Source organism: Cervus canadensis, chromosome 23 (genome assembly GCF_019320065.1).
Source record: "Cervus canadensis isolate Bull #8, Minnesota chromosome 23, ASM1932006v1, whole genome shotgun sequence".
In the NCBI taxonomy this organism is placed as follows: domain Eukaryota; kingdom Metazoa; phylum Chordata; class Mammalia; order Artiodactyla; family Cervidae; genus Cervus; species Cervus canadensis.
The window spans coordinates 44,716,156-44,738,798 of record NC_057408.1 but is presented as its reverse complement, the minus strand read 5'-3'; the positions used below and the strand labels follow the sequence as shown (position 1 = coordinate 44,738,798).

Below are 22,643 nucleotides of genomic sequence, written 5' to 3'. Positions count from 1 at the left end.
TCCTGTATTGCAGACAGACGCTTTACTGTCTGAGCCACCAAGGAAGCCTGTATATACTTACAAGATTGATTATGATGTTAAATGCTTGAGTGGCATACACAATCTAATGAAACAAGATCTTACCCCATCATCACATTACTTTATTCTGAGTCATTCTTGTTTTCTGTGGTAGAGTATGCTTCATCTGTTGAAACTTGGTATAAGCATCATATTAAGTGAATAGGTCTAGAGCTTTGATGGGAAATCAATTTTTTTGAAAAAGCATTTCATAATCCTTGTTCTGAGGGTTTGAGAGCTCCATGCAGCGTGCTTAGCACTCTGAGCCAAGGAGAGCTCCCATTCAAGTGAGGAAACACAAAGATGTCCATAATGTACTTTTCTGAAAGTAATTCTTCTGGCCGCCCAATAAATTTATTCAGTTGGTTATCATTATCCTTGACTAACATAGAATAAAAGACTGAAATGTTTGGACAGTTTCCTAAGGTCGTGTGGCAATTTGTTGTTAAAACTGAAACAGGGTTACATTTCATGAATGAATGGATTTTTTTCTCCAGCTATACCTTTTAAAAATGTGATTATCGACACCCTCTTAATTTTACATAAAGATATTTTGGTGCAAAAAAATGATCACAGTGATGTTTAGGTCTTTTGCTGTATAATATTCAATTGCTGGGTTAAAGTTTATCCCAACATTTTATTCTGTAACAATGGTTTGGTCTCACTTTACCTTCTCTTCTCTTTCCTTCTAAAATCACTTGAATATACAATTATTAAATCAATAGTAACCACAATAACAGCTAACCTGTACTGAATTCTTATTAAATATTAGACATGATGCTGAGCACTTTATGTGAACTTCATCTAATCTAACACCAGAAGAATCCCCTGGAGCGTGACCTGGACTTCTGCTTATGGAATAAAACAATGTATTTCTTTTTTACGTAAACTACACCTATCATCATTATCATCATCTACATTTCCTAGTTTCAGTCCCATTAAAGTGGATTAATGGAGAACTGAAAGACATAAAGCAGAAGCCTTTCAGATTTGAGTTTTTTCCTAATATTTTACCATTTTATTTTCACATCTGATTCTGTAGCATTTTATTTTTAGTAACTCAACTTTGAGTCTTACCAAAACAGCTTCATAGAAATAGCAACTGTTTTATGTATCTGTATGTCATTGGTTTTATATAACTTATAATTAAACAGTTACATTAACAGATACAATGGGGACGAAAACAACTAGTTCTTGGTCCGTATTCATCCTTACTGGTGGGGTCAGATGTTATAGGTGGGCTCAGGGGACAGCAGGTGAGACCCTGGTGGCCAGCTGGCTGGAAGCATCAGTCAGTAGATTATGTCTAGGAAAGCAAGAGAGTTACTTAGTCAGGGAACTCATTTAAGGAAGGCGAGTTCAAAGAACTTTTATTGTACTTGATACTTTAACTGAGTAGGCATTACTTTGATAAAATCAAAAGATAATTAAAAAGAATAAAAGCAGAAGGAGAAAGAGAGTAAGTTTAGGGAGCTTTCCCAGGATGAGTAAACTAGAGTTAGAACTGAATTTGGCTCTAGAATTCAGCCTCCAACTTCAGCAGTTCAGCGTTCTTTCCCTCCATCCCATGAACCTTAGCACAGAGAAAACTGTGGAGGGTTGAGTGGAGTGTTACCACCCAGGAAGGGGGTTTGAGACCACTTGAGCATGGTCAGCAAGAGAACACAGTAACAGAAGAGAGAAGAAGCCAGAAAGAAATGAGAGTCTTAGAAGTTTGCAAAAGAAGAAACCTGTGATTGTGTTAACCTTAAGTTAACCCAAGTATTTCTTGATCTTGGGCCTCCCTGGTTCAAAACAAAAGGGGTTTCAGTAAATATATTTGGCCAACCGATACTGCCAACTATTTTCAGAACCGGTTTTTGCAGCTCTGAAATTGAAGAAACCCTGAAAGGGCACCCCTCCCCACCAGCAAACAATAAACAACACAGAAGAACCTCTGACCCAATGGCCCCGTGGGAAGCCAGGTGTGGAAGCACTTAGTGGAAATCTGTGATGACAAATAGCATTTAAAATGAAGTCATTTGAATCTCAACCCCACTTTCTTCTAAGCCTTGGGCTTTACGGTTTCTATTTCCATCAAGTCTTTCTTTGAGCAAGACAGCACTAGTTTTGAGGAACTTCCTAGCCTCTGGTAAAAAAGAAACAAGTCCAAAATGGATTCACTCATGCTAAGCCCATGTCACCAAGCAGAAACTTAAGACTTAGCCTAATTGTAGTTTGAATTTCCCCTAGGAATGTAATCCTAACCTGTCAGTTTGGAATTTTCTGGTCAGCACTGATGACGTAATTAGCCACAGAGACCCTTTTCATCCACCAAAGGAAGATACTGTAATCTGATCCTTCCTTATCCCTTCCTCTTTCTGCCTAAACAACCCTTCCATCTTGTACAGCACCCTCAGAGCTCCTCTCAACTTGCAACATGGAATGTTGCCCAATTCCTGAATCGTTTAATAAAGCCAATTAGATCTGCAAATTTCCTCGGATGGATTTTGTTTTTTAACACCTCCTGGAAGGGATGATTTTAATAGCTGCTTTAAAATGCCTCAGAATGGCTTATGCTTCTCCATTAAGTATTAATGATTTCCAGTTTATGTTAAATGCTTCCTATGTTTTTGTCCTTGGCATTTCCCAAATTGTTTCCTTCAAGAAGAACATTAGAAAGGTATTAAGATTTCTATGACTTCATAAGAAATTCATAAGAAGGTTAAGATCGCAAGTGGCTATCCTTTCCATAAAATTATGCTAAGTAGTGCAAATGGTTCGGACATGGGACATCACTTCTATGCACTTTCAAAAACAGCTACTTCAATTTTTAACTGATGTGGCTTATAATTATTGCGATCATTGAGCTATAAACGCAGTTGAGATTTAGAGTCTCCTTCATATAAAACAGTATGTCATTTCAATATCTTTTGGGAAACAATATTGCACACAGTGCATGTGTATGCGTTTTCAGTTGCTCAGTTGTGTATGACTCTTTTGCAACCTCTGAATTGTAGCCTGCCAGGCTCCTCTGTCCATGAAATTCTTTAGGCAAAAATACTGGAGTGGGTTGCCATTTCTTTCTCCAGAGGATCTATCTGACCCAGGGATCGAACCTGTGTCTCCAGCATTGAGGGTGGGTTCTTTACCACTGAACCACCAGGGAAGACCAATTATAAATATTTGCTTAATTTGTTTAATTAACATGCATGCAATGGGTATGGGTGTATGGGTAAACTGTTGATTTCATTTTCTAAAGATTGCAAAATTAGTTAACTAAAGGAAACACACATGAAATAGAGAGGCAGGGCAAGAGCCAATATCCATGTGTGTACAGAGCACCCCACTCTAGCCAACGCAGCTTCTGTGCTCTGCCCTTGGCTGAGTGCAGGCTCCCCGCGCAGGGGGACCCAGCACTTTACAGTATGAAAGTGAGAGTGAAAGTCGCTCAGGCGTGTCCAAGTCTTTGCGACCCCATGGATTACACAGCCCATGGAATTCTCCAGGCTAGAATACGGGAGTGGGGAGCCGCTCCCTTCTCCAGAGGATCTTCCCAATTCAAGGATCGAACTCAGGTTTTTGCATTGCAGGCAGATTCTTTACAATCTGAGCCACCAGGGAAGCCCAAGCATATTGGAGTGGGTAGCCTATCCCTTCTCCAGCAGATCTTCCCGACCCAGGAATTGAACCGGGGTCTCCTGCATTGCAGGCGGATTCTTTATCCACTGAGCTAGCAGGGAAGCCCACTTTATAGTATGCTGTGTGTAAAACAGAGAACAGATCTAACCATATGCAGCGAGGCACTGAGAGAGACAGGAAGAGCCCAAGCGGCAGCCTGGAAAATGAGAAGAGTGCTGAAAAGGGGCACGTCTGACTCTGCAACTATCCCAGGGGGAACCACCGAACTCCGCTTTGCTGAGCCCTGATTCCTCACCTACAAAACATGTCCATTTTGGTTTTGGGATTCTAGGAAACAGGGCAGTCACCAAATTTTTCCTATTTATGCCATATTTCATCAGCCTTGCCCCCGTTAAGTGCTGTCATATACATCGCCTCTTCTGATGGTCACTGCTATCACTTGCTGGCGTCTTATCCCGCCTCACTCCTGCCAGGCCATCTCGCAGAAATTTCACCGCCTCTCCTGTCGCTCACTGCCCCCTGTACTTGATTCAGTCCCAAGTATATACACAAGCTTAGCTCTGACCTCTCCTGAACTTCAAACTCTGCTTCTCCAAATTCTAGCTTCCATATGGTTGTTCTATTGTTGGATCAAATGCGACCAGACTTGAAAGAAACTCGTAATCCTTTCCCCCAAACCACGGGTCCCTCTGAACTTGCACGTATGTGTCTATTATACAGACTTCTCTGCCAGTCAGGCTTGCGAACCTGACATTCCCCCCCATCTCCTCCCCACACCCATCTACAGACAATCACCTTCTGATCTTTTCTTTCTACGTCTCAACACTCATTCTCTTTTATATGAGCCCCCCACCATCAATCCCGCCAAGAGCCTGAGCACATCAAAGTCTAGACTACTGCAGTGGTCTCCAAACTGATATCCTAATTTCAGTCTCCACCCTAATATTTATATACCAAATTAATCATGTAAGAAATCATTTTGCTCATGCTAATCTCCTCCTCTAAACCTCTTTGCTTCTCACTGTTACCAGATCTCATCTAACGCTGCACTCATCCAGTGCTCATTAAAAGAAGATCACTGCTTACGTGTAACTCCCTACACAAGGCCACGTCCATTTCGAGTCCTAAGTCTGAAAAAAGCCTACTCTCTTCCTTGTGTTTGACAAAGTCCCACACCTTCTTTAACCTTGATGACCTCATCTCTCCACATTTAGGATGATCCTCTTCTGAACTTTAGTAGTTATTGCTTGTTTGGGATGCAGGCTAAGCCAGGAGCAAACAGCATGCCAGGCTAGGCACTGATGGATGAAAACTCATTTGTTCCTTGACCTGACCTGGTAAGTACTAGATGCTTATTCCTCCTTTACAGGTGAAAGCACGGCTCAGAGAACTTGTCGAGGTCACAAAGCTGCCAAGTGTTGGATCCAAACCTAGGGGGTCCAGCCACAGAGTGCAGGCTCCTAACCCTTATGCCACCATCTACAGAAGCCTCCTCTGTGATAGAAATCACTGTGTCAGGAGTCGGTCCTACATGCAAGCTCATTAAGGAAAAGCACTTTGACTCTGTTCTCCCTGAACCTCTGACCAGAACACAGACATGCTGGGTGTGAGGATGCTAAGAGGCGCAGGAAGCCTTTAGCAGTAAAAAACAATGGCAAACCTGTACAAGGTCTGCCCTGCTTAAAATACATGGAGAAACACATCTTCCTTCTTGACCTTTCCTATGTTCTCTTAAAAGCACTGCTGCATATTTCACAGGTCAGAAAAGGGGGTAACAGTCATAATAAAAATACCTGGTACTTTTCCACATTTCAGAATGTCAACCAGACAATGAGGAAAGATCTTCGAATGCTGTAACCTTTCTCCCTCACTATCTTTTCTTCTTTCGTCATTCTCTCAACAAATATTTGTTTCATGTACACTACATGCCAGAAAAATAAACCTCTGGGTGTTATTAACATTTCCATCCCAGATGCTAAAAGACAGAGGCAAGTAATAAAAAGTGATATTAAAAGTGATGAAATGACTGCTAAAATGTATTGTGAACACAGCATGAGCTAGACATTAGGGACTTGACAGGTATTTTCTCCCTTAGTCCTCTTAACAACTCTATGAGATAACACTATTATTATCTCCATTTTGCATATAAGGAGACTAAGTTGAGAGAGAAAGAGAAAGGTCATATGACTCCCAAGGGACAGAGGCTGGATTCCAGCCCTGGTCTTGAAGACTTGAGCTTGCACTCGTAACCTTAACTTTGGAGTAGATTCAGCTGCAAGGCAAGCAGAGGTCATATGCAAAAGTAGTTTTACTTCCTTTGAAAAGGGTCCCACACAGAGTGTCAGAGTCCAACAGGGATGCTCCGAATGTCAGCAGACTGCATCCCAAAGCAGGTGTGTGACTTTTAACAAGTTACTCTCTCGGGGCTTTATTTAATTCATTCGTAAAATGAAAAATTAGCACCAGATCATCTCTGGACTTCCTCCCAAACAGGGATCTTACATTATTCTAGAGCAGCAGCTGTGGGGCAGTGAGAGCTCTCTGATTTTGGAGTCAGAAGAACTAGGTTTGTTTTAATAACCGGCACCCTCATCAGAGCCCCCAGCACACGGCTGTGCATCCATCCCTTCTGGCTTGTCTTCTGTGACAGCTGCCTCGAAGACAATCACCAGCCAGACAGCATCTGGAAACACAATGATCTGCTCTCTTAACAGATTTTTAAGTGCACAATACCTTATTGTTGACTATAGGTACAGTGTTGTACTGCAGGACTGGAGAGCATTTCGCCTGACTGGAATTTAATGCCAGGAGATTAATAACTCCTATTTCCCCCTGCCCTCTGCTTCCGGTGACCACCATTTCGTGCTTTGATTCTATGACTTTGACTATTCAGAAAACTAAGATCATGGCATCCGGTCCCATCACTTCATGGCAAATAGATGGGGAAACAGTGGAAACAGTGGCTGACTTTATTTTTCTGGGCTCCAAAATCACTGCAGATGGTGACTGCAGCAATGAAATTAAAAGATGCTTACTCCTTGGAAGGAAAGTTATGACCAACCTAGACAGCATATTAAAAAGCAGAGACATTACTTTGCCAACAAAAGTCCATCTAGTCAAGGCTATGGTTTTTCCAGTAGTCATGTATGGATCTGAGAGTTGGAATATAAAGAAAGCTGAGTGCCAAAGAATTGATGCTTTTGAACTGTGGTGTTGTAGAAGACACTTGAGGGTCCCTTGGGCTGCAAGAAGATCCAATCAGTCCATCCTAAAGGAGATTAGTCCTGGGTGTTCACTGGAAGGACTGATGTTGAAGCTGAAACTCCAGTGCCTTGGCCATCTGATGGGAAGAGCTGACTCATCTGAAAAGACCCTGATGCTGGGAGGGATTGGGGGCAGGAGGAGAAGGGGATGACAGAGAATGAGATGGTTGGATGGCACCACTGACTCAATGGACATGGGTTTGGGTGGACTCTGGGAGCTGGTGATGGACAGGGAGCCCTGGCGTGCTGCGGCTCAGGGGGTTGCAAAGAGTCGGACTCAACTGAGTGACTGAACTGGACTGAACTGATCTTAGGTACCTCATGTAAGTGGAACATGTAATATTTTGTGTTTCTGGGTCTGGCTTATTTCACTTAGCATAATATCCTCAAGCTTCATCCTGCTGTTGCCTGTTGCAGAATCTCCTTCTTTTTAAAGGCTGAATAGATTTCCATTGTATGCATATACCACATTTTCTTTATCCATTCATCTGTGAATGGCCATTTAGGTTGTCTCCACATCTCGGCTATGGTGAGTAATGCTGCCGTGAACATGGGAGTACAGATATCTGAGATCCTGATTTCAATTCTTTTAGGTAAATACCCAGAAGAGTGATTGCTGGACTATATGGTGGTTCTATTTTCAATTTCTGAGGAAGCTCCATGCTGTTTTTTCATAGTGATTGCCTCAATCTGCATTCACACTGACAATGAGTATGTAACTACCTAGGAATTCAAGATCAAAGACTCAATTTCTGCTTTCTTTATTGCCTTGTTCTATGGCTAGGTGTTTTGCTCTTTGATTGTGAGACTTACACTGGTGTCCAATATTCCCTTGTTGTAAGTTCTTTTATTTTCCCCTCTATTTTTTGGCCATATCATGTGGCACACAGGATCTCAGTTCCCCGACTGGGGATTGAACCTGCACCCCCAGCATTGGAATCATGGAGTCCTAACCACTAGTCTGCCAGGGTAGTCCCTCCCTCGTCATAAATTCTAGCTGAAAAAGAGCTACTCTCATAAAATAATGTACCTGATTTGGAAGGGTGTTCACACCATTCCCTCCCTTCTGTGCATTTTTGGGATTGTCTGGCTAACTAGCATGATCCACAACAAGCCTTTTATTTTCATCTGAAACATAGACTCTTTATGCTTTTGACCTACAGACTTTCTTGGAGTAATCTCATCCACTCTGTTGGCACTGATGATAATTATATTTATACCACTGACCCCCACATGTCTAAACTGTGTCTCTCACCTGAGCTACAGGCTGAAATAAGGACATGCTCAGTGCGCATGCCTGTAGGTCTCCCCAAAGCAATAAAACTGTGCCTCCTCCAGTCTGAAGTCCTCCTCTTCTAATGATGCTCCTGGCCCAGTGCTCACTCTCCGGGATTAGTGCCCCCAGTCATCCTTGGAATTCCTCTCAAATCCCCTCACCCTCACTTGCTATTAATAACCACATGCTGTCTATTCTTTCTTCAGACTTTTCTTAAATCCACCCACTTCCCCAGCCTCACTGTCGCTTCTCTAGTTCAGGCGGCTATTATTTCTTACCTAGATGATTGCAGTAGATCATCAAGAAGCATCTTAGCTTGGGTAGGTAACAGTGATCTCAAATTTAAGTTATCCAAAATAGAGAGCTCTTCTTATCCTCAGCTCCTCACTTTAACATTATCCTCACTTTCTTGTGGTCATCGGAATTGAACATGCAGAATCTCTCAGATCTGCACATGTTACACTACTCACACAAGTTCTCTAAAAAATAGAAATCAGTCACGTCTTCGCCTTTGTGTTTACATTTCTATTAATATCAGCAAAGATGAACTAAAAGTTTAATCCTGTCTTCCATCTTAAGTGTAAATCTCTTACTTTTCACCTGCAACTAATATCTTCTGTCAACACTGTCTCATTAGTGACAATGCTAAATTTGATACTTTGTTAGTGGAAAGAATATGATGTCTAATTTATACTGCATGGGATCCTACTGTATTGAATCTGGACACAAAAGATTCTCCAAATCTTTTGGAGAGAAAAGATTAACAATGCAAGCTGATCAGAGGCATCTGTTTGCTTTATCTATTTCTGCCAACAATTACTATATGTTACTTCAAAACAGGAGATAATGAAATCCATCTTTCAGATCATTTAGTCTTTGATTGACTTTTACAATCTCTCAATAACTTTACTGCCAAGTTTACATGTTTCCTGAAAAATTCACTGAAATTCACAGATTGTGATTATAATTAGAAGACTAAGAATATGACATTATTGGTTCTTCAGTGTGAAACCAGGATCTAATCCAGATGTGTTAGTAAGTTGTTATTTAAAGACTTCTGCTATGGAGTTTAAAAAGTAATCATTTGATTATCTCTGTTTTCTTTTTCAAACATGGAAGAGGAAAATGATTTTTTCTTATTTTCTTGATAAACACCAGAAAGGTAAACTGAATTCTAGGAATGCATTTACATTTTACCTTTAAAAAATACTGCACATTTGCATGAGGATAAAGAAAAGAAGAAGAAAGAGAAACTCTCTAATATATTCAACAATCAAAAACATCATTCTATGATTTCATCATAGCCATTTATGTACTGGGTATTTTAGGCCCAAAATTATTTTAACTGAACCACTGTCATGATTTTGTAACACTTATCATTTAATATTAAAAAAAAACAATAGTTACACAGGAATTAAGTATGAGTTACATATTTTTAATATGGGGCAAATTTATTTTTTTTTTAGTTTACAGTGATGATTCTATAAACATGTTGATTAAGGATCTTTTGAATGCTATCACTTGACTTTTCACAAATTCTCTTCTAATTCCCAGGAAGTCAACACACAGCTGTCCTCTAGCAAACAATGACCACTACTGTTCATGGCTGCTGAGAAGGCCTGGCTACAGCAGACACTGGGAAAGCATGCAAACACTTGTTTGGTTCATTTTGCAATTAAAAAAAAAATTGAACATTCCATGACAGAGACTGTCACTCATATCCTATTATTTTCTAAAGTGCAGAGGCCCCTATAATAATGGCAAAAAAATTTACTGATAAATGTGCTTGATTGCAATTAAAAGAGATGCAACAGAGAATAGTGTTAAAGGTGTGAGATAAATGTTAATGACATCCTGAATCTCTTTTCAGTCCAATTCCCCAATTATTTCTAAATGTGGATTCCCATTTCCAACCCCACAGAGGCAGGTAGGAGAGGAATTGTTTATTAAAACTGTATTTTTTCCCTTGTATTTACATGCATTTAGAAGGTAACAGCAGAATGCTGAAAATCAACAAGCACCATAAAGACAGAATTATCAAAGAAATACTGCTTTTTGTGCTTTGTTTTTAATGTTGCAGTGACCTGAAAAGATATTATAATATTTGTTATCTCTTTAGGCAAATAGACTCACTCCAAGGCAATCAATGCAAACATTTCATGCAAAGATGGGCTCAGTAAAGGACAGAAATGGTATGGACCTAACAGAAGCAGAAGATATTAAGAAGAGGTGGCAAGAATACACAAAAGAACTATACATAAAAGATGTTCATGACCCAGATAATCACGATGGTGTGATCACTCACCTAGAGCCAGACATCCTGGAATGTGAAGTCAAGTGGGCCTTAGGAAGCATCACTACAAACAAAGCTAGTGGAGGTAATGGAACCCCAGCTGAGCTATTTCAAATCCTGAAAGATGATGCTGTGAAAGTGCTGCACTCAATATGCCAGCAATTTTGAGAAACTCAGCAGTGGCCACAGGACTGGAAAAGGTCAGTTTTCATTCCAATCTCAAAGAAAGGAAATGCCAAAGAATGCTCAAACTACCACACAATTGCATTCGTCTCACACACTAGTAAAGTAATGCTCAACATTCTCCAAGCCAGGCTTCAGAATACATGAACCGCGAACTTCCAGATGTTCAAGCTAGTTTTAGAAAAGGCAGAGGAACCAGAGATCAAATTGCCAACATCCGCTGGATCACTGAAAAAGCACGAGAGTTCCAGAAAAACATCTATTTCTGCTTTATTGACTATGCCAAAGCTTTTGACTGTGTGGATCACAATAAACTGAGGAAAATTCTGAAAGAGATGGGAATACTAGACCACCTGACCTGCCTCTTGAGAAACCTGTATGCAGGTCAGGAAGCAATAGTTAGAACTGGACATGGAACAACAGACTGGTTTCAAATACGAAAAGGAGGATGTCAAGCCTGTAAATTGTCACCCTGCTTATTTAACTTATATGCAGAGTACATCGTGAGAAATCTGGGCTGGAAGAAGCACAAGCTGGAATCAAGATTGCCAGGAGAAATATCAATAACCTCAGATACGCAGATGACACCACCCTTATGGCAGAAAGTGAAGAAGAACTAAAGAGCCTCTTGATGAAAGTGAAAGAGGAGAGTGAAAAAGTTGGCTTAAAGCTCAACATTCAGTAAACTAAGATCATGACACCCGGTCCCATCACTTCGTGGCAAATAGATGGGGAAACAGTGGCTGACTTTATATTTTTGGGCTCCAAAATCACTGCAGATGGTGACTGCAGCCATGAAATTAAAAGACGCTTACTCCTTGGAAGGAAAGTTATGACCAAGCTAGACAGCATATTAAAAAGCAGAGACATTACTTTGCTAACAAAGGTCCATCTAGTTAAGGCTATGGTTTTTCCATTAGTCAGGTATGGATGTGAGAGTTGGACTGTAAAGAAAGCTGAGCGCTGAAGAATTGATGCTTTTGAACTGTGGTGTTGTAGAAGACTCTTGAGAGTCCCTTGGACTGCAAGGAGTTCCAACCAGTCCATCCTAAAGGAGATCAGTCCTGGCTGTTCATTGCAATGACTGATGCTGAAGCTGAAAGTCCAATACTTTGGCCACCTCATGTGAAGAGCTGACTCATATGAAAAGACCCTGATGCAAGGAAAGATTGAGGGCATGAGGAGAAGGGGATGACAGAGGATGAGATGGTTGGATGGCATCACTGACTCAATGGACATGAGTTTGGGTAGACTCCAGGAGTTGGTGATGGGCAGGGAGGCCTGGCATGCTGTAGTCCATTGGGTGGCAACGAGTCAGACAAACAGGGTGACTGAACTGAACTGAAAGGCAATCAAGATTCATCTATCATGGACCTGAAGACAAAATTCAGAAAATACCATCCCACCCCTCTACTTCCCCCAAACAATCAAAACAAATAATTTTTTTTTTTTAAAGTGTGAGATTTCTCTCCAACTGAAAAACAGCTCCAGTGCTTTGCCCTTAACTCAGAGTCATAAGTAATAAATATTCTTTTAATAGTTCTTTAACAAATGAATGAATAAATGAATGACTTCACTTCCAAATGGAATCAGGATGCAGAAATTTATATGCAGAACTAATGAAATCTGTGCTTTAATTTATGGATAAGGAAATGCTCATGGATCGAGGTTGGCTATAGACAATCCCCTGCACTTCCCAGTGTACTTATTGTACTCACACAGTGTACAATGCACTGTGTAAGGTTCTCATATCCTTCTTCTGTGTGCTTCCATTTTTCCGGTTTTCTCTTGCCCTCCCCTTCCCATCATTCTCAGGGACCTCCTTCCTTTGGAAACTCACAGAGCCATTTTCAGTGTGTGATAATTTAACAAGGGCACATGTTCCTTCATTTGCTTCTTCAAGAATGAAATATTGACTTCTTTCAGGTCCTGTGGGAGGTCCCAGGAACAAAACAGAACCATACAAGCAACCTCCGTCTTTGTTCTCAATACATTTTCCCATTTCATCCAAAAACCTAGCTCAGAAACCAAACAAATAGAACCTAGCACCAGCAAGGATCTTAGTCTCTGCACAGGCATTGCAGGACAGGGCTTGCTGCTGATCCAGGCTCCCTCAGTGGGACCCCAGGGCCATGACAGTGCTGTGTAGATGGAAAGTATTCAACAATGGGGAGCTTGCTAAATACATGTAGGAGCTCACCCAACAAATACATATTCAGCACTTACTAGCACCAGGTGATAAGGCTACACTGATAAAAAGATAACCAAGTGCCTCAGCCTCAAGGACAACGGGGCCTAGAGCAGTGCTGTCCACCAGAACCCCCATGATGATGAAATGCTCCGCTCTGCACCGTCTCCCGTGGTCGCCCCGGCCACATGTGACTATTGAACACCTGCTGTGTGCTTCCTACAACTTAGGAACTGAATTGTAAATTTTAATTAACCTGAATTCTAACTTAAAGCTGAATGAAAAGATGCTCAACATCAATATTAGAGAAAAGCAAATCAAAACTACAATGAGGCATCACCTCACAACAGTCAAAATGGCCATCACCAACAAATCTACAAACAATATATGCTGGAAAGTGCGTGGAGAAAAGGAAAGCCTCTTACACTGTTACATTCCTACATGGGAATGTAAATTGGTACAATCACTATGGATAACAGTATGGAGGTTCCTTAAAAAATTAAGAATAAATCTATCATATGAGCCTGCAATCCCACTCGGGCATGTATCTGGAGAAAACCATAATTCAAAAAGATACATGTGCCACAGTGTCATTGCAGCACTATTTCCAATAGCCATGGCAAGGAAGCAACCTAAATGTTCATTAATGGAGGAATGGATAAAAGAGATGTGGTACATATATACAATGGAATATTACTCAGCCATTAAAAAAGAACAAAATAATGCTACTTGCAGCAACATGGATGGGCCCAGAGACTGTCATATTGAGTGAAATAAGTCAGACAAAGAAAGGTAAATATCATATGATATCACTTATATGTGGAATCTAAACAATGGTACTAACGAACTTATTTACAAAACAGATGTAGAAAACAAACTTATGGTTATGCAGTGGGGAAAGGGTAAGGGAATAAATTGGGAGACAGTTCAGTTTCTCAGTTGTGTCCGACTCTTTGCAACCCCATGAACTGCAGCATGCCAGGCCTCCCGTCCATCACCAGTTCCCGGAGCTTTCTCAAACTCACATCCATCAAGTCGGTGATGCCATCCAACCATCTCATCCTCTGTCGTCCCCTTCTCCTCCTGCCTTCATTCTTTCCCAGCATCAGGGTCTTTTCCAATGAATCAGCTCTTCACATCAAGTGGCCGAAGTAGTGGAGTTTCAGCTTCAGCATCAGTCCTTCCAATGAATATTCAGGACTGATTTCCTTTAGGATGGACTGGTTGGATCTCCTTGCAGTCCAAGGGACTCTCAAGAGTCTTCTCCAACACCACAGTTCAAAAGCAGAAAGCATCAATTCTTTGGCACTCAGTTTTCTTTATTGTCCAACTCTCACATCCATACATGACTACTGGAAAAACCATAGCTTTGACTAGACAGACCTTTGTTAGTTAAGTAATGTCTCTGCTTTTTAACATGCTGTCTAGGTTGGTCATAGCTTTTCTTCCAAGGAGCAAGTGTCTTTTAATTTCATGGCTGCAGTCACCATCTGCAGTGATTTTGAAGCCCAAGAAAATAAAATCTGTCACTGTTTCCATTGTTTCCCCACCTATTTGCAATGAAGTGATGGGACTGGATGCCATGATCTTAGTTTTCTGGATGTTGAGTTTTAAGCCAAATTGGGAAACTGGTATTGACAAAAACACACTAGTATATATAAAATAGGTAACACTAATAATAATGACCTACTATATAGCACAGGGAGCTCTTCTCAATATTTTGTAATGACCTATGGGAAAAGAATCTAAAAAAGATTGAATTTCTATATAACCAATACACTTTGCTATACAGCAGAAACTAACACAACATTGAAAATCAACTATACCATAACAAAAAAAATTAAATCAAAGCACTGTACAACAGTTTTCTATTAAACACACTTTGTTGTTTTGGTGGGACTACATTTTTCCTTTTGTATCATATGATCTATTAATTTTCATTGTATGCCTGGCAAATGTATAGTTTCTAACATCACATTTATTTTAATATTGATTACATGTTCAAATGATAATATTATTAAAATACTAAGTTAAATGACATATTTTTAAATTAACCTCATCTATTTCCTTTTACTCTTTAAAATGTGGCTTTTCAAAAGTTTGAATTTATATCTATGATTTGAATTATATTTCTAATGGATAGGGCTAATCTAGAAGAAAGCAAGAGAGAGGGAAGAAAACCAAATAAGCAAACAAATAACTGTGAAGCCTAGAGAATCTTACAAATCTAATAATTTTCTCTGCCTAAGTTAAAATCTTATAGGGTACCCTACGATCACAATGAACTGTGGAAAATTCTGCAAGAGATGGGAATACTAGACCATCTTACCTGCCTCCTGAGAAATCTGTATGCAGGTCAAGAAGCAACAGTTAGAACTGGACATGGAACAACAGACTGGTTCCAAACTGGGAAAAGAGTACATCAAGGCTGCACACTGTCACTGCTTATTTAATTTATATGCAGAGTACATCATGTGAAATGCTGGGCTGGATGAAGCACAAGCTGGATTCAAGATTGCCAGGAGAAATATCAATAACCTCAGATATACAGCTGACACCACCCTTATGGCAGAAAGTGAAGAAGAACTAAAGACCCTTTTGATGAAAGTGAAAGAGGAGAGTGAAAAATAGGCTTAAAATTCAACATTCAGAAAACTAAGATCATGGCATCCGGTCCTATCATATCATGGCAAATAGATGGGGAAACAATGGAAACAGCAACAGACTTTATTTTGGGGGGCTCCAAAATCACTGCAGATGGTGACTGCAGCCATGAAATTAAAAGACGTTTGCTCCTTGGAAGAAAAGCTATAACCAACCTCGATAGCACATTAAAAAGCAGAAACATTACTCTGCCAAAAAAGGTCCGTGTAGTCAAAGCTATAAAAGTTTTTTCAGTAGTCATGTATGAATGTGAGAGTTGGACCATAAAGAGAGCTGAATGCCAAATAATTGATGCTTTTCAACTGTGGTTTTTGAGAAGACTCTTGAGAGTCCCTTGGACAGAAAGGAGATCCAACCAGCCCATCCTAAAGGAAATCAGTCCTGAATATTCATTGGAAGGACTGATTCTGAAGCTGAAACTTCAATACTCTGACCACGTGATGTGAAGAACTGACTCATTGGAAAGGACCCTGATGCAGGGAAAGATTGAGGGCAGGAGGAGAAGGGGACAATAGAGGATGAGATGGTTGGATGCAATCACTGACTTGATGGACATGAGTTTGAGAAAGATCCGGGAGTTGGTGATGGACAGGGAAGCCTGGCGTGCTGCAGTCCATGGGGTCGCAAAGAGTCGGACATGACTGAGTGACTGAACTGAACTGAATCATATGATCCAACAATTTTATCTTTAGGTATATACTCAAAAGAAATGAAAATGCAGCCTTGAAGAGATATTTATACACTCATGTTCATAGTAGCATTATTCAGAATAGCCAAAAGGTGGAAGCAACCCAAGTGCCTGTTGATGGATGAATGGATAAACAAAATTCATTATACACATTGAATAGTATTCAGCCTTAAAAGGCAAGAAAACCCTGACATATCCTGCAGCATAGATGTACCTTGAAGATATTATGCTAAGTGAAATAAACCAGTTGCAAAAAGACACTGTATAATTCCATTTATATGAGGCACCTAGAGTGATCAAATTCATAGAGATAGAATGTAGAATCTTCTGGGATGTAAGATTTAGTGAGTTTCTAGGTATTGTGACTCACTGGAAAAGACCCCGATGCTAGGAAAGACTGAAGGCAAAAGAAGAAGGGAGCAGCAGAGGATGAGACAGTGAGATAGCATCATCGATTCCATGGACATGAATTTGAGCAAACTCTGGAAGATAGTGGAGGACAGAGGAGCCTGGTGAGCTGCAGTCCATGGGGTTGCAGAGAGTCAGAGTCGACTGAGCCACTAACACTTTCACTTCATTAATAACTCCATGGTGAAGATGTATAAGCAAATGCAGGTCAGCAAAGATACAGATTCAAGAGACAGTCTGTGAGGACTCAAACAAGATAAAGATGTTGGAACAAACACCATGGGCCGTGGTCAGGATCATCATCTATAAATGGTTCAAATGAAAGCCAAGACACTGATGATCACATGGAACAAGATTTAATTCTTTTTTCTGGAATCAGTCATGTAGTAATTCATGGCCCTTCATTAGCTCCTTAGTATAAATGAGTTGATCAGATTACTTAGCTGTTTCTAAAAGAGTCCCCCGGGCTCTGGTTCTCCCCAACATCTACCTCCCTTCCCGGTTCTCTTTACTTCAAACCAGGCTTTGCCTCTCTCAGAGTCCCGGCAATAGCCACTCAAGTCATAACCTCACTTCTGGGGTGAGCCATCTGCAGGCGTTTCTTGTTTCCTTAGAGTCTCCTGGCTTCTCTCCTGCCCTTCAAATCCTCTTATCAGGGAATTTTCAGTGAGATAGTAGGACAATTTATACGATTGATTACTGTATTACTCAGCTCAAATGACTATGTTCCCTGTAGGTGGTTTTCAGTGACAGAGCATACAAGTATATCACTCACAGCTGATTAAAATGTTTGTGATCATTTCTATGAAAAAAAAAAAAAGTTGGGCATCTGTTCTTTTGGTTAGAAATACAAGTTCATTGTTTTCTCTGTGGGAAAATCAGGTATGACTTAAGACTCCTTTAACAAGAAACCCTCAGGATCACCTATACTCTATTGCTGTGGGCATGTTTAATCCTCTGCCAGTATGAGTGCCAGCTGTAACTAATCAAAATATGCACGGACCTAGAATGCTCGGGAATGGAGCAAATCGGGTCAGATGAAAGCGTAATTACTATTATACTGACTAATAGACACACCTCGGATGCCCTTTGACACAACTTCCACAATAAATTCAAACTAGCATGAGCCTAATTTTATTGAGAATGGCTTTGGCTTATACTGCCTTAATGAGCTCTATCATATAACTCCTGAAAGTCTATTTTTACTTGAGTCTCTTTCCATTTTAATTGGCAATTCCCCGTGGGCTTTCCTACAGAATGTTTAAGATGAAAGAGCGAAATAATTTTTGGCTAACAAAATTACAAAACTTTTCTTCATTTCCTCTTCCGGATGAAAGGAACACTTAGGTTGTTCAAGAATCAGCCCAGATGAAAGTTCTTCTTCCGTTCTACAGTGAGCCACGCTGCTTTATTTTGATGCAGCTAAAGAGGATATTTCTCCCCCGTCACCTAAAGAAACCACGTTTCCGGTCTCAACTGTATGCAAATAAATCTTCCTCTGTGCACCATAATAGCAATCCAAAATAAATCCACAGAGGGAATTTCAGAGAGAGGTTTTTATACCTGCACTTTGACCATGAAGGGTGATGCAATTTCTCCCATATTAGCTATTTATCATTTCAGATTTGTCTAATTTGCATACACATTCTGTTTTAAATGTAGTGTTATAAAACAGAAATTTAGGGATTTTCAAAATAAAGCAGCACAGCTGTTTTGTTATTCATTCTCTATCATAAATTCAACTAGCTGGAAAGTGAAGCCTGTTTTAAACTCTTCAGGTTTCCTTTTAATGAATAGCCAGTGTGTCCGTCTTTCATTTTCTGGATGGAAAAATACATTTAAGATAACTTTATTTCGCTTGATGATAAATATTGTTCTGAAACCATAAACCCAGGGAAGGTTGGTTATTTTTTAAAATAGCTTTCGTTAACATAGTTCAGGAAGCCAGTGCTTCAGGAAAGTTGTTTAAAAAGGTGATCCACTAGGAGTTTTATAGTTTCTGGTCTTACATTTAGATCTTTAATCCATTTTGAGTTTATTTTTGTGTATGGTGTTAGAAAGTGTTCTAGTTTCATTCTTTTACAAGTGGTTGACCAGTTTTCCCAGCACCACTTGTTAAAGAGGTTGTCTTTTTTCCATTGTATATCCTTGCCTCCTTTGTCAAAGATAAGGTGTCCATAGGTTCGTGGATTTATCTCTGGGCTTTCTATTCTGTTCCATTGATCCATATTTCTGTCTTTGTGCCAGTACCATACTGTCTTGATGACTGTGGCTTTGTAGTAGAGCCTGAAGTCAGGCAGGTTGATTCCTCTAGTTCCATTCTTCCTTCTCAAGATTACTTTGGCTATTCGAGGTTTTTTGTATTTCCATACAAATTGAGAAATTATTTGTTCTAGTTCTGTGAAAAATACCGTTGGTAGCTTGATAGGGATTGCGTTGAATCTATAGATTGCTTTGGGTAGAATAGCCATTTTGACAATTAGGGTTAGGGGGCATACACACTGAGGAAACCAGATCTGAAAGAGACACGTGCACCCCAATGTTCATAGCAGCACTGTTTATAATAGCCAGGACCTGGAAGCAACCTAGATGCCCATCAGCAGATGAATGGATAAGGAAGCTGTGGTACATATACACCATGGAATATTACTCAGCCATTAAAAAGAATTCATTTGAATCAGTTCTAATGAGATGGATGAAACTGGAGCCCATTATACAGTGTGAAGTAAGCCAGAAAGATAAAGACCATTACAGCATACTAACACATATATATGGAATTTAGAAAGATGGTAACGATAACCCTATATGCAAAACAGAAAAAGAGACACAGAAGTACAGAACAGACTTTTGAACTCTGTGGGAGAAGGTGAGGGTGGGATGTTTCGAAAGAACAGCATGTATATTATCTATGGTGAAACAGATCACCAGCCCAGGTGGGATGCATGAGACAAGTGCTCGGGCCTGGTGCACCCCAGAGGAATCGGGTGGAGAGGGAGATGGGAGGGGGGATCGGGATGGGGAATACGTGTAACTCTATGGCTGATTCATATCAATGTATGACAAAACCCACTGAAATGTTGTGAAGTAATTAGCCTCCAACTAATAAAAAAATAAAAATAAAAAAAATAAATTAAAAAAAAAAAGGTGATCCAGAGATGGATCACCTGGGAGGATAAAGCAGAAGACTGGTAGTTTAGAATTAGAAGACGGATAAACATGAGACATCCTTGATACCAACTTGGGCTGTTGGGGCAGTGAACATGAGAAATGAATACCTTGTTTGGGCAGTGAACATGAGAAATGAATACCTTGTTTATTTTTTCATCAAAGCCCTGGGCCTGTATCAGGCTGGATGTGGATCACCATTCTGGGTTAAAGTCTCAACTCTTGCTTGTGAGTTAACCAAGTGACCTTGGGCAAGTCATGTATGCTGGGCAGTAGGAAATGGGCCTTTGCTGTCAGTAAGACAGAGACCCAGGACTGTGCTTGTCAGAGTTTAGCAGCTGATTCTCCAGGAATAAGCAAACGAATCAACCAACCCTGGTTTGCCAGTTACCGTGGTGTAAATGCTTACCGTGGCCAGCTGAAGCTATCTACATGATCTCCCTGAGCACAGAGTGGGAAAAAGATATGTACAAACCAGTTCTCTCCAGGTATGTCCCCATATAACTCAAGCTGCTTCTAGCAATCCACTGTTTGGAGGTCATTTCTGGCTCCACCAGTTAACACATGGGGTCAAAGGCTAGTTATTTAACTTCTCTACATCTTGGTTTTCTCATTTTTAAAATGCTGACCATAACAGAGTTTACAGGGCCATTTTGAGGGTAAAGTAAAAGGCAGTGAGTGCAGAGCCTGAACTAGAAGGTCTCAGTAAACATGGATTCCCTGCCGTATAACTTCATGATTCTGTCTCTCTCCCTGCTCCTTTTTGAAGGCAAATTCTTCAAAAGAACAAGTATTTGTTCTCGTTTTTTTCTCTACTCCCTCACTCAACCCATTGCTACCTGGATTTCACTAACAGAACTCCTGAAAAGTAATTTCTTTGTGGTAACCAGATTTTTTTCTCCCAAATCCAATGAACATTTTCCAAGTGCTCATTTTATTTAACTGCTCTGTGGCATTTCACATGCTTGACCAATTTCTTCTGTCTTTCTCCTTCTCTTGGATTCAGAGATAGAGGATCCTGTTGATTCTCACAAGACAACACTGACAGATCTTTCTTAGGCTCCAGCCTCTGGCTTCTTTCACTGTGTTCTTTGCTTATGTTAGGGATTTACCAAGGACTCGCTCCTACCTCTTTTCTTCTTACACCCTCGTTTCCCTTTGGGCAGCTTGTTCATAACCAGGGCTCCAACTCTCATCCAGGTACTGACGGCTTGAAAGGCAAGCCTATGTCTCAGACCTCTCTCTGGAGTTCCAGTCTTGGAATGCCTGTTGCTTATTTAGCATTCTTGACATTTCTGCCTTCATATCTCATAGATCACACTACAATCAACAAAGATATAACTCAATTTATCATTTTCCCCACCAGACCTGTCCCTCCTCCTGTGTTCCCCACACAGGATGCATTATTCATCTTAATTCTCAGGCTGGAAACTTAGGAGTCAACTTCCTCTATCTCCCATATCCAACCAAACAGGCCAATTCTATCTTGTAAATGTATCTGCATTCATTTCCTTAGATTCCTCGCTAATGACACTGTCTTAGTCAAGACCCCACAGACCTTCATCCTTCCATTCTTATAATTAAAGTGATACACTTCCTGATTTTGCTGTCTCCAGTCAATTCTCCTTCTGATCCAGACTTTTCTGGAGGATTTTTATAAAATGCAAATAGACTATGTAATGCCTTGCCCTTCATCAGCTCCCCATACCTGCTGCATAAAGTCCAAACTCCATGGAAGGGCAAAATGGCCCTTGTTCTCTCTATCTCATGCTTACTTTCCTGACCACATTGCTTGCCTTTGTCTATTACTGTACTGCATCCAGTCTTATTTAACCACAAATCTTCCCTCAAGAGGCCATCCTTCTTCTTGTCTTTGTCTCCCTGGAAAGCCAGCCCTTCCCCCTTTTCCACCTAGTGAATTCCAATTATTTCTTTAAATACCAGCTCAAATCTCCCCTGTTCCATGAACCCTTCTTTGAAATCCTCATAACACATAGTATGTGATTCTCTAAAAGGCAAGCTTCATACTGGATTTGGAGAAGGAAATGGCAACCCACTCCAGTATTCTTGCCTGGGAAATCCTTTGGACAGAGGAGCCTGGAGGGCTGCAGTCTACAGGGTCGCACAGAGTTGGACACGACTGAAGCGACTTAGCATGCATGCATGCATTGGAGAAGGAAATGGCAACCCACTCCAGTGTTCTTGCCTGGAGAATCCCAGGGATAGAGGAGCCTGGTGGGCTGCCGTCTATGGGGTCGCACAGAGTTGGACACGACTGAAGTGACTTAGCAGCAGCATACTGGATTATAATCATCTCTATGCAACTGTTTTTCTCACTCAGCTGAAAGTGAATGAATTGAAACACTAATGCTATATCTTATTCACCACTGCATCCCCCATATCAAGCACAAAGCCTGGACTGCAAAAATGTTTAGCAAATTGAATGTATCAACTTATAAACACTTCCCCAGATTTATTCTCTGGCCCCTTTGTGGTGCCAAATGAGATGGAATCAAGATATGAGTTTTTTTTTTTAATTGAGATCTAATTGACATTAGCATTATATTAGTTTTAACTGTACAACATAAAGATTCAATATTTATATATATAGCAAAATGATTACCACAATAAGTCTACTTAACATTTGTCACTGCACATAGTTTTTTTTTTTTTTCTTTTTTCCTTGTGATGAGAACTTTTAGATCTACTCTCTTTTGTTGTTGTGGTGGTTGTTTTGCTGTTTAGTCGCTAAGTCATGTCTGACTCTTTGCTACCCCATGGACGTAGGCTGCCAGGCTCCTCCATTCATGGGATTTCCCAGGCAAGAATACTAGAGT

General features: G+C 40.5%; 1 protein-coding gene across 2 annotated transcripts in view; it reads right to left on the bottom strand.

The window, feature by feature from the left end:
• CHST9 (carbohydrate sulfotransferase 9) overlaps nucleotides 1–22,643 on the bottom strand; it is a 282,625-nt gene that overhangs the window by 122,109 nt on the left and 137,873 nt on the right. Inside the window, exon 1 of one of the 2 annotated variants that reach the window (XM_043444057.1) lies at nucleotides 1,273–1,480. The exons of the other annotated variant lie outside the window; for it this stretch is intronic. The gene's annotated coding sequence lies outside the window, so the exon portion shown is untranslated. Of the gene's footprint in view, nucleotides 1–1,272; nucleotides 1,481–22,643 lie in introns of those variants that run through there. 2 annotated transcript variants of the gene reach the window in all.